Raw genomic sequence first — 11,875 nt, forward strand, 5'->3', positions numbered from 1 at the left:
TGGCTTTAAATTCGGTCACAATCGTGGCTCGATGAATTGTTCTTTCACATTTCCGGCCGTTTTTGACGGATATTCTCACGCAAACGCCTCAATACGGCCAAATAGAACTCCTTATTGACCGTTTGTTCATCCGCCACAAGTTCATGATGCACCAAACCACGAATATCGAAAAAAATAACATTGAGCACACCCTTTATTTTTCAACGGCTTTGACGTGGCTTTTTTATGTCGGCACGTTTTTTCCCTCCTTTCCGATGATTGTTGACTTGTTTGCATGTCAAACTCATAAACCCATAACTCCTCGGCAGTTATAATACTCTCTACGAATGTGAGATCAGAATTCGCTCGAACAAGCATATCCAAAGAGACCTGTTTACGGTACTCTTTTTTTTTTTAATTCAGCTTTATCGGGACGAGTCGAGCAAGATCGCGTTTCATACCCAAAATGATTCGAATGGACTCAGGAGAGATCTCGACCTCTTTTGCCATCTCGCTAACACTAGTCTGATGATTTTCAAGCACCATATACTTCACTTTTTTAAAATCTTCGCCAGATGATCTCGATCTCTCGACCGTTTTTGAAGGGTTTATACCTCTCGTAGGCTTGTGTTTTGATAAAACTGAATCAAATCGCAACGGTATACTGAGCACCAGCTGTAAAAAAAAACTGGTTGACAGATCGCGCTCATATTTGGCATAATATTGAAGAACAATCTCGTTCTGGCAAAAGCGGAGCAATAGAGGAGGAAGTGACAAGATGATTCCACCTCACCTTCCTCCACACAGCTTTGGCAAAGAGCGCTCGACAGAATTTTCAGCCGGACCGCGTGTAAACCTATTGGGCAGTGTCCAATCAGAACACCTCTTCTTTGCTAAGATCCACAAGTCCCTCAAAGCTGTATGAGTTTAGAAGAAACCGCCAGGAGAAGGTTCTGCATGTAGTGATCTAGATTGTAGAGAATGCAATCGAAGCGATGGAGAATTTCCGTATGTCCCTGTCCATGGTTCCTCATACCCCAGCTACTCTAAGTCTAACAGCAGACTTCGCAGTCAAGCGCCTTCCAGCTATGTAACATGTAGGTTGGCATTGAGTGCTCGCATAAAGTACTTTTAAAGAAATGTTTTCGTGAAAGAAATTATTAAAATAATGTTCAGAAAATACTAGGTATTCCATACTAGGTATCACAAACATTATTTTGCTTTTTTGGCGTAAACACCGCTTACAAGGTTGTAGACGAGTTTACAACAGCGAAGTCTGATGTGTCCTTTCCATTGGGATTTTTTTCATGACGATTCCAAAACAAGTGCACAACCCTCTGAAGATTCTTCTAACTTTAGCCCACCTTCAAACGGATAATTTCTGGCTACTCAGAAGATACTTGGTCAAAGACCGGAAATAGTGAGCTGCTTGAGCCATACGTAAACGAATATTTTCTGGTCATTCTCAAAGTGAATGGAGCTTAGAAAACTTTCCTCACTTAACTTACCAAATTTTACGTTTACAAAACACTTTTCGAAATTCTGCAAATATCCCTATTAAAGGTTGCCTTAGTAGAAAACATTGTGATATTAAGTATTCGATATAACTATGTACATATGTATATTCTAAAATATAATAGCATCGGTCCTTTCGTCAAAATTTCAATTTCAATAAAAAAAAAAATCAATAAAAATACCGCAAGACTTTCTTGACAACCCATTATAATAGGCCCCCTTAGTAAATATTTGAAAATTGCTGCCGAATCTTCAATTTTCAGAAATTGGGCGACACTTAGAAATTGTTTGGTTTTGCGATTTCTAATTGATTTTTCATGCAGCTGGTCAATTAAAGCTGTCCTATCAAAATATTACGCTTAAAAGTGCAGTCGACTACTTTCTAGCACTGTGTTGACTATTTGCTGCATAAAACATCCAATCAAGTCCATCAAGCTATCAGCAACATGCCAACGCGAATCACTTAACCTTAGCGCTCACTTTGTATCGTGTGTGTTTATTTTGTGTGGCTATGGAGTATTGTGACAACTTATAGCTAAAGAATTAAACAGGAAAAAGCGAATGTACTTAGTAAAATATGTACCTATAGCAAATGTGGAGCATGCAATCGGTTATTGAACAAACGGAAATCCAATATTGATTTAATAGTTTTAATTATAGCAGTGATCTGTTTGATATTTCCGACTTCGTATGCTGCTCATAGAGGCTACTTAGAAAGAGAAATGTATGTGAAGTAACAACAAAATTATCCAGTTGAATTCAATATACGAGAGTGCAGCAAATAGCTCATTGAATTGGCATAATCGCTTAGATGCTACATTATGTCAGTCTATGTGATTGTTCGATTCGCCGTGCTACAAACTCCTTCCTAATTTATATTATTTTACACACATCTCTTAAGAGGCAGTCGATAAACAGTCCGAGCTAATTAAATGCATTTTAAGATGGCGCTTTAATCCTACATTTTAATTCCGACCTACTGATATGACGCACAGCAGCTTCCTAGTTGTCAAAGAATTGTGGCTAAATGTTAGAACGACGCGAGAGCGCATTGGTACACACACTGCAATTAACGAATAGGAGCAGCTAATGTGTGCTGTCTATTTTTATTTGCTTCCATTTGAATTTACTGCCTTTTCTGGTTTATTGTAATTTCTTCAGTTTCGATAGCCTGGAATGCGGCTAATCCGCATTAAGTCTTGCTTTGCCACAACTATTTGTGGTAACGAGCCGATCTATGCATATAAGTACAAAGTTGCAATTTCATACATACATACATATACATGTACATATACACTATAATTAAGACAATTTAAAAGAGTTTTACGATGTCTGCATTCTTCTTTGGATTTAATGGCAAAGGTTAATGGCCATTTGTGTTTAGAAAAGGATCGGAAATATGCAAGAATTTTTATAAGAACCAAGTACACTAAGTTTTTGTCCAAGTTATAGAGAGAATTGATATTATTTCTAAGTTAAATAATCATATTTTTTTATCGTTGAAATGAAGATTGAATTATATTGTCTATATATTTATGTAAAAGTGTACTGCTGAAATTAGATTATATAAGTAACTATGATATGAACTGCAGGCCTTTCCAATAAGACTGGTATGATTTCTTAAAAAAAAATACATTAATTGTATTTTTAAAAGCTTTTTATCTAATGTAAAGTACAATCGATGCAACTAAGTTCTGAATATAACATCATTCAAACGGGCTCCACGACTCCTTTTGCAGGAACGAACTCGATGAACCCAATTTTCGTGTGGCTTTTGCACTAAATGAAGTCGTATGCCACGAATAGCTTGCAACTTGCAAGAATCAAAACCAGGGAAATACTTTAAGGTGCAAAACGTCAACCAAAGATCGAAATGCTAGCAATTATATCTATGCAATATATGACTAATATACTGAACAACATATTCGACAAACGGTTTGTTAGAAAAACAAAAATCATTGAACAAATGTACTACGTAGGTTGCTATATATATTTCTGGCCTAATAATGTAAATAATAATCAACGAAAAGGTTTTTTCAGCATTTCTTTATACCAATCCACACGAGCCTTTTTTTGAGCGATTGTCAAATTGTGCGGGATCCAACGAGAACAAACCTTTTTTACGGCCAGGTGTTCATGCAATATCGAATGTATGCTGGTGGGAGAAATGCATAGGCATGCCTCTATCTGAAGGTATGTTACATGACAGTCTTGCATTATCAGTTCACGTACGGCATCGATGTTTTCTGGCACAACGGCTGTTTTTGGACGACCTTCACGGAATTCGTCTTTGAGCGAGCGTCGGCCACGATTGAATTCGTTGTACCAGTTTTTCACAGTGCTATAGGATGATGCTTCATAGCCATACAAATATTTTAGTTCATCGATGCACTCTTGTCGTGATAATCCACGTCGAAAGTTGTGAAAAATGATCGCACGAAAATGTTCACGAGTTAATTCCATTTTTTGGCCGAGATGAATTTTTTAATTGACTGTAAATAAAACAATTCACGATTAAATGACAAAACGTTCTGAGTGATGTTATGCTAAAAAATGTCAAACTTTCCAATGGAAATGTCAGACTGCCAGAATATACATAGCAGCCCTCGTATATGGGAGTTGGGGGTAATATCGCTCCGATTTTATTTATTTTTGCCAATACTTCATACCATGAATATGCCACGTGCTTATATAATGCTCCCTGAGATTCACTAAGGCAACTCACATATAATTACCAATCATTGGAGTAAAGTCTCCCAAATCTTATAGTATGTTTGCTATATGGGAGCTAGGTCAAGTTTTAGTCCAATTTTATCCATTTTAGGCACAAAGATACACTTTTATCAGAAAAACATATTGGCCGATATATGTGGTGTAAAGTCACTTGGAAGTTCGAAAATCTTTGCGTTAGGTATATGAGAGGAAGTATTGACATGATTCAACCCATTTGTAATATCGCTACGATTATATTTATTTTTGCCATCAATGAATATGCGTTAAAGTCAAATATTTGTGGGGAGCTAAAAGTCCAATTTTATCCATTTTAGTCAACTACACTTACTGGGGTCCATTAGGAATATTCGGTACCTATGGACACATTGGTTGAACAGTTTTCGTTGGGCTTGAACAGTTTTCGTTGCATTTGGACAATTTATGGCATACGCTAAAGATATTATTTGTGCACACTGAAAGGAAAAGAGTCAGATGCAATTTAAAATTTTGTTGTATGGGAAGTAAGCGTGGCTGTAGTCCGATTTCGATCATTTTCGCAGTGTGAGCAAGACCTGAGATATGTGATTATATTTAAAAGTGAACGGCCGTTGTCCACTTTTTACTCTTGCGTCTTTAAAGCCCTCTTATACCATCTCGGGGTAAAATTTCACGTCTCTAACGTATTTAGTTATCGATTTATCGCACTTCTAGTAGTTTTTAACAGTACATCTATACGAGGGTGGTCGGGATTATCACCCGATTTCATACATTTTCATACTGTCGGTGGAAGTTTTTATAATAATTTCGGCTAATGGCGTTTTGTGAGTGTGACATTGGTCCGATTACGCCCCTCTACGAACTCCGCTCTATCCTTTTCGCCGAGGAATATGAATACCAAGTTTCGTCAAGACATTTATCTCATTAAACTGACAGTTCTTTGTTAGCTTCGATGAAATCACCGGTTAATTACCCAGAGATTTTTGTTAAAGTTTCTATGAATTTCTTAACGCCCTTAAGTTCTCATTGCTTCGTGCGAGCCATACATCCACTTCTGTTTATGAAGATAATATCAAAAAAGTTTAAGAAGCGATGCTTGGAAAGCATGACAAAAACAGCAGACTCAACACATTTTGATTACTCTTACCAAAAGTTCTGAAATTTTTGCAAAAACGATGTCGAGTAGAGATCATGAATGAGATGCTTCACAACGTTGCTGAGAACACTACATTTATCAAACGCATCATTAGTGGTGATAAGGTGCGGGCTTATTAATATGACGTCGAAAACGTCCAACAATGCAATCTAATCTATCGTTTCGATTTTTTTGTTTCAAAGAAATAAAAGGCTAACTCAATTTTTTAAAAATCTTACTTTGATTTTGGAAGTGAGTAAATTCTTCGTTTAAAACGGTAAATTTCCATATTTTAACTGTTTCATTGCAAGTCTATGTTTACAGCGGTTTATTTAGGTTAAAGAGCGGAAGAATGAGTTCATTAAGACTTAACTTGCCCTAAGCCTTTCTTTCTGGTTTACGAAAAATTATTGAGGATTTTGTAGAAATGATATTCAAAATCAATACTTTCGAAATCAATATTATGAAATAATTGGTATTATAAAATTTTCTGTAGTAAGGCAAGCCCATTTCGGAGGATCAAATCGAATTAAATATGTATACACGTATACATTCATAGTTGCACTATAACAGCGAAAAGCAAATATTACCGTTATTTCAATCTAGCTAAGTACCATAAGCGCATTGCGTACATAAAAATCCATTTACAAGCGTAAATATTTCGAAAGCAGGAATTCCCATTTATTGCAATTAACCCACAAGCGCATGAAATATGAAAGTGGTGCAATAAATAAACACGAAATCGTACATTGAACTACTTTAACCCAAAGGTTAAGTGCAATTATACATATACATACATACATATGTATGTATGAACACATAATACACAATGGCCAACTGCGCACACGCACCTAATAAATTTCAAATTACAAACACAACCGCCGCGAGCATTCATAAAACTCCGAGCACGCGCTCGAAAGAAAAACTCTGTAAGCAAGTACTTACATACATATATCCTCATGAAACCGGAGCAGAAGTAGAACCGGCAATGCATATCCGGACCGTATTATAATTAGGCGCCAGATGGTCCAGACACACGACACTGCAGATGTCTGCTGGAAATGGAACAACAACAAAAGCGAAATATAAACATTTGTTTGACTGCAATTTCTAATCTACAAAGTACACACACTCACACGCACGCGTGTATGTATGCATGCAAGTATGTATGTACGCAAGTGTTGCACAGGCAGGGGGTGGCCGAGAAGGCGGTGGTGGCCGCACAAACCTCATGCGAGCATAAGTCATAAGGGTCCGGCAAATGCATTAACAATGTTCCAGCATGTGTAGCGGTAAAGAGCAGATGATAAATCGAAAAGCGGAGAGTGCAAAGTGCAGAATAAAGAACCGAAAATGCTGAGTAAAGAATGGCAAAACATGCAAGGATTAGGACGAGCAGCAAAAAGCATTACTTCTAACGCTTCGCTCTTTGAAGAGCAAGCAACAGCAGCTAACACACACATGCGCTTATAAATATTTGTAAAATGTTTGCATGCATGTGTAAGTGTGTCACTCACTGTTGTGTGACTATGATTAAGGATAAGTATGCAAATGTATACTCGCATACATATAAGCTGCCTTGGAGCTTCACTTTTGCTGCACACATCCTGTTATGTGAACAACACTCCGGTTGCTGTTGTTGTTGTTAAAAGTCCTTAGCAAATTCAAGGCAAACATTTATTTGATTATTGACACTGGCTGCCACGGGGCACTGGGGCAGCAGCAGTGACGCCGGCAGACAAACCAGTTCCAGCGGGGATGCAATGGAGTGAAATACTGCGCCGGCAGCGTGACGATAACGCTTGAGGGTGTTTTTTCCAGCCGAGCATTGCTTATGATTTTCTCTATATACAGTGGTAGCTGGAATGTAATACTACAATAAATGTTAAGGATTTTCGATCATAAATATGTTGTTAATTCTTTCGATCCAAAAGATATTAGGTTGTCAAAAAAGTCTTGCGGTATTTTCGCTAGTTGGCGCTGAAAGCGCGTAGTTCTAGTTTTATTCGTCGCATTGGGTCATGCTATACCTTTTTGGAAAGCTCATTTCACGCGCTAACACGTGTTTGATTGATTGTCGTTTCTTTTAAGTCGTTCGTGAGTTATAGCGTCGTAAACATGGAGCAAAATAAAGAGAAAATACGCCATATTTTACAGTACTACTACGATAAAGGCAAAAAAGCATCTCAAGCCGCCAATAAAATTTGTGCAGTTTATGGACCCGATACAGTTTCCATTTTCACCGCACAACGATGGTTTCAACGTTTTTGTTCTGGTGTAGAGGTGGTCGAAGATGCGCCACGCTCCGGAAGGCCTGTCGTCGAAAATTGCGATAAAATCGCTGAATTGGTCGAAAGAGACCGGCATAGTAGCAGCCGTAGCATCGGTCAAGAGCTGGGCATGAGTCATCAAAAATTCATTTCAATTTCAAAAAAACAAAAAAAAATACCGCAAGACTTTTTTCAACAATTTTTTTCTCATATCAAAAAAGAAATATTTTGTTAGATTTTTGTGTTGCAAACATACAGCATTAACTAAGAAATTCTGAAATTTATAAAACATATATTTAAACCCGGCCATTACGACGCCTTTTCTGGTCACCCCTCGGAAAAAAGATGCTCCCGCCCTGGTAGGATAACTCTTTACAAGATCATCTAAAGCAAAAAACTATGTTTTTTAGTTAAAAACTTTCTTAGAACTTGATCGAAGGACAAAAAAACTGAAAATTTTTCGACAAAAAAATTCAAATTGCAGTGAAAATTTCGCGATTTTTTTTTTTAATAGTTGTAATCTAAAAACTCCTTCGTCCAAGTATTTAAGAATTGTATCTCAAAGACCTCTGTAAAATTTCATGAAGACCGGTTTAGTAGTTCTCGAGAAATCTTGCCAACCGACTTCAAAAGCACAGTTTCGAACGGGCCACTTAGCCTAACCAGCCTCGAGCGCACAAGTTCTCAAAGCTGTATCTCCGAAACTATTACTCGCATTAACTTTAATATTCTAAATTTATTACACAATTTCAGAGATGTTGTAGAATTTAATAAGACAATAAAAAAACTAGATTTTTGAAGCCTGTAAACTTATGTAACCCCTTAATATGATTTTTTGTTTCGTGGAGCTTAATGTTATCCGACAAGCATAAACCCTTGCATATTGTAAACCGATTTGAAAAGAGCTTCCATTTTATGAGCTGATGTGTATTCGTAGAACTGCCGCTAGTATGATGAAAAATATGTATATACTCATGTTTCTGATACTTGGTTGGTTAAAAAGTCACGCGTCGCGGCCGCAGCTGGATGCATTTAGGTCATCATTAAGCCCATTGTGCTCCGGAGTGGTAACTACTTGCGCCTTATCCTGCAACCCATTGGTTTTGGAAAAATTCTTGATTTTTTTTTCACTACAGCTGCCCACTGTCTTCTGAAATATTGTGAGTCGTAGATGATATCCCAACTCAATATTTTTTTTGATATTATCTTAGGAGAAAGTCCTAAAATTTCACTAAGTTCCCTCTTGCCTAAAGGTATAAGCTTTTTAGCATGTTCAACATCAACACTGTCCCAAATTAACTTTGCAAAATGGTCCGACGTTGCTAATCTTCCAAGATCTGAGGTATTCTGCTAAGGTGCATTGCTTCAAGCAACCCTTGAAGGAGCTGAACGGTCTAAGCCAGTTTAGGGGAACTCTGTTTCTGGTAGCCTCCGAGCGGACCAACTTCTCTGCCTTGACCCAGATGATTTTTACCGAACTTCCCACTAAGAATCTAGTCAATGCCTCCATCCATAATCTATCGCAGTGGGACTTGGTAGAGCTTTCTTTGTCGCTTGGCTATCCACAAGAAAGTTAATGGTCTTGCTAGTTAGAGCCCAAACCATAATGGCAGCTTCTGTTATGGCAGCAATTTCGGCTTAAATGGCACTTTGAACACTTAGTTCGTCATAACTTTGATTATATGTATAATTTATTTCAGAATTTCAGGTTTTGTTTTATGTAAAATTTATTAAAAGGTTTGTGTATTACCATGATTTAATCCTAAAGTCGCGTCCTTAATTACAGAGCTACTTACTTGTAGATAAGCTATGTCCAAATAAAACAAGTACTTATATTACGAAACAGGTGGCAACTCTTTTTTTACCTTTATTTTTTAAATATATATTTTCTAAATAGCACGTTAAATATTTACAAATATTAATGTAATTTTTTAAGTAGTCATAAGGTGGCAACCCTGTATTATCTAATAAAAAATTGGCACCCTTAAATTTTTGAACTTTTTAGTGTAAATTCTTAAATTTTTTCAAGCCCAGATAAAAACTCTATTAAAATATTTTTGTATTAAAGCGGCTTTTCTTTATCCTTTATCGATATTTTAATTATTTGAAGTTCTAGTTCAATACACATACGTGGCAACTCTATACTAACTAGTAATTAAACTGAAACCTTTCAAATATTAAACATTTCACGCTTTAATTTTCTTTCAAGTATTTAACTAATCACTTTCTAAAGCCAGGTGGCAACTCTATCGAAATATTTTTTGTGTGCTAAAGAAACTTCTTTTTGTAACTTTGTGTAAAATTTTCATAAAATGTTTATGAATATGTATATACCATTTTTCGATTCCAACACATATGGCAACCCTTATCATTTTTTTGTAAAACTTCACTTTCAACTTATACAAAACTGATATCTCATACATTACAAGTCATTGGCAGGTCCATTGTATCATTTAAAATAAACCAACGCTTAATTTTCCCACAGGGTTGCCTTTGTTGTTTATACTCGTTTATTAAAACTCATTTTGCAGTCTCTGCAGTCAGCCGGCAGACGGTAGTTCCTCGAAACAAGGGTGGCTCTTTGTATTCCTCGGGCATTTGCAGCCCTCTGCGGCACTTGACTGCAGCCAAACACAACAACTGCGCAGCCGGCAAGCACTCCAACCCGGTCCTTGCAACTTCAACGACGCTGAAGGTTACTCAGCGCTTTGTAATAAAGTCACATCAGTGAAGCCAGCAGAGACTGCGCCGCAGACGCCAACACCGGCAGCGTTTGTGAATGCGGAAAATCAACCACCAATTTTCCAGAAGGAGTCCCAATCATGAGTCATTCAGGTGTCGCTGCTGCATTTGACGGCATACAAACTCATACATACACACTTTACCATTGTGCTGAGCGTGGGCCTGCCTGTCACATGTTAACGCCAACGCACACACAGCTTCTCACGTTGCACATTCACTGATTGTTTGTTTGTATTTTGCTTGCGTAATAATTGCATCATAGTTGTGCGGCCAGACCGTCGAAAATGCGCACACACACGCTCTTGCTTGCTGGCCAACAAGCCCGAGGCACGTCGCACACGAATTTGTCGCCTTTACGGCTTATATGCCGCACGTTGCATGCTGCACACTGCCTACACTCCGCGCTGTTTTGTTTCTCAGGATTTCTCGTTTTCAGAGTCCTTTAAGTGGTTTCTGTTTTCCATTGCTCCTTGACTTTCTCCCCACTTTGCATGCGGCAATTGCTTGTAATTTAAAATCCTTGTTTGGCTTGCGGCAATTCTACGTTTTCCTTGTAGCCATGATAGCCGTGTGTACTTTCTATATAACGGTATTATATGTCGCTGTTAGCTCTGTCACATTCACCATTGACATTTGTGTACTGGTATGCCTGAGAGTGCGTAATGTCCTTTAGATCCTTGAAGGAATGCCAGCGCCTTTCGTCAGAAAAAATTCTGCAGCCTTCGCAGGATTCCATTAGATGTTGTATTTAGATTAGGAAATGTGAATTGGTGCTCGGATTTATACAATATACGTATATTACCTCGGATATGGTGTAATGGAATAATGGAATCCGTTGAAATTTATTTATATCAAGATCAAAGTTGTAAATATTCGTATCCATCGATGTATGATGAATAGGGAACTCAGGGAATTCTTTCGTTCTCAATATATAATATAGAAATAGAAATGAGATCTCTTGAAAATAAGAAACCCTTTTCGTATTTCTAATCAAACTTTAATTTATTTTTTTATTTATAATGAACTTTAATAAACTAAATATGTACCATTTTGCTCGATCACTTTGGACCATAATCTTTTTCGCACATTATTGTCGTACTTTTCGTCTCCTGTTACCATTCGCTTCCATAAATGGTTCATTTTCATTTCGTTTGAGCAAAGAATCGCAGCTGTTAATTTGGTCCATTAGTTTTTCACAGACAATTCATGTGGTACTCAAACACTGAGATTCTTTTTGTAGCCAGCCTTTTTAAATGGTTCAAAACCGTTTGATGATGAATGTTAAAATCCTTAGCGATGTCATGGCTGCTTATGTGACGATCCTGGTCAATCTTTTCCATAATTTCATGGACTTTTTCAATCATACGGCGACCAGAGCGAAGTGCATCATCCACATTGAAATTTCCAGAACTGAAGCGAACGAGCCATTGTTGTGCTACACGAACTCATACAGCATCGTCTCCGTAAACTTCTCCGAACTTAATTTTTTTTTTTTGGTTAAATGAAGCTTAAAATCTCACCTTTC

Source organism: Bactrocera neohumeralis, chromosome 4 (assembly GCF_024586455.1).
Source record: "Bactrocera neohumeralis isolate Rockhampton chromosome 4, APGP_CSIRO_Bneo_wtdbg2-racon-allhic-juicebox.fasta_v2, whole genome shotgun sequence".
Lineage (NCBI taxonomy): Eukaryota > Metazoa > Arthropoda > Insecta > Diptera > Tephritidae > Bactrocera > Bactrocera neohumeralis.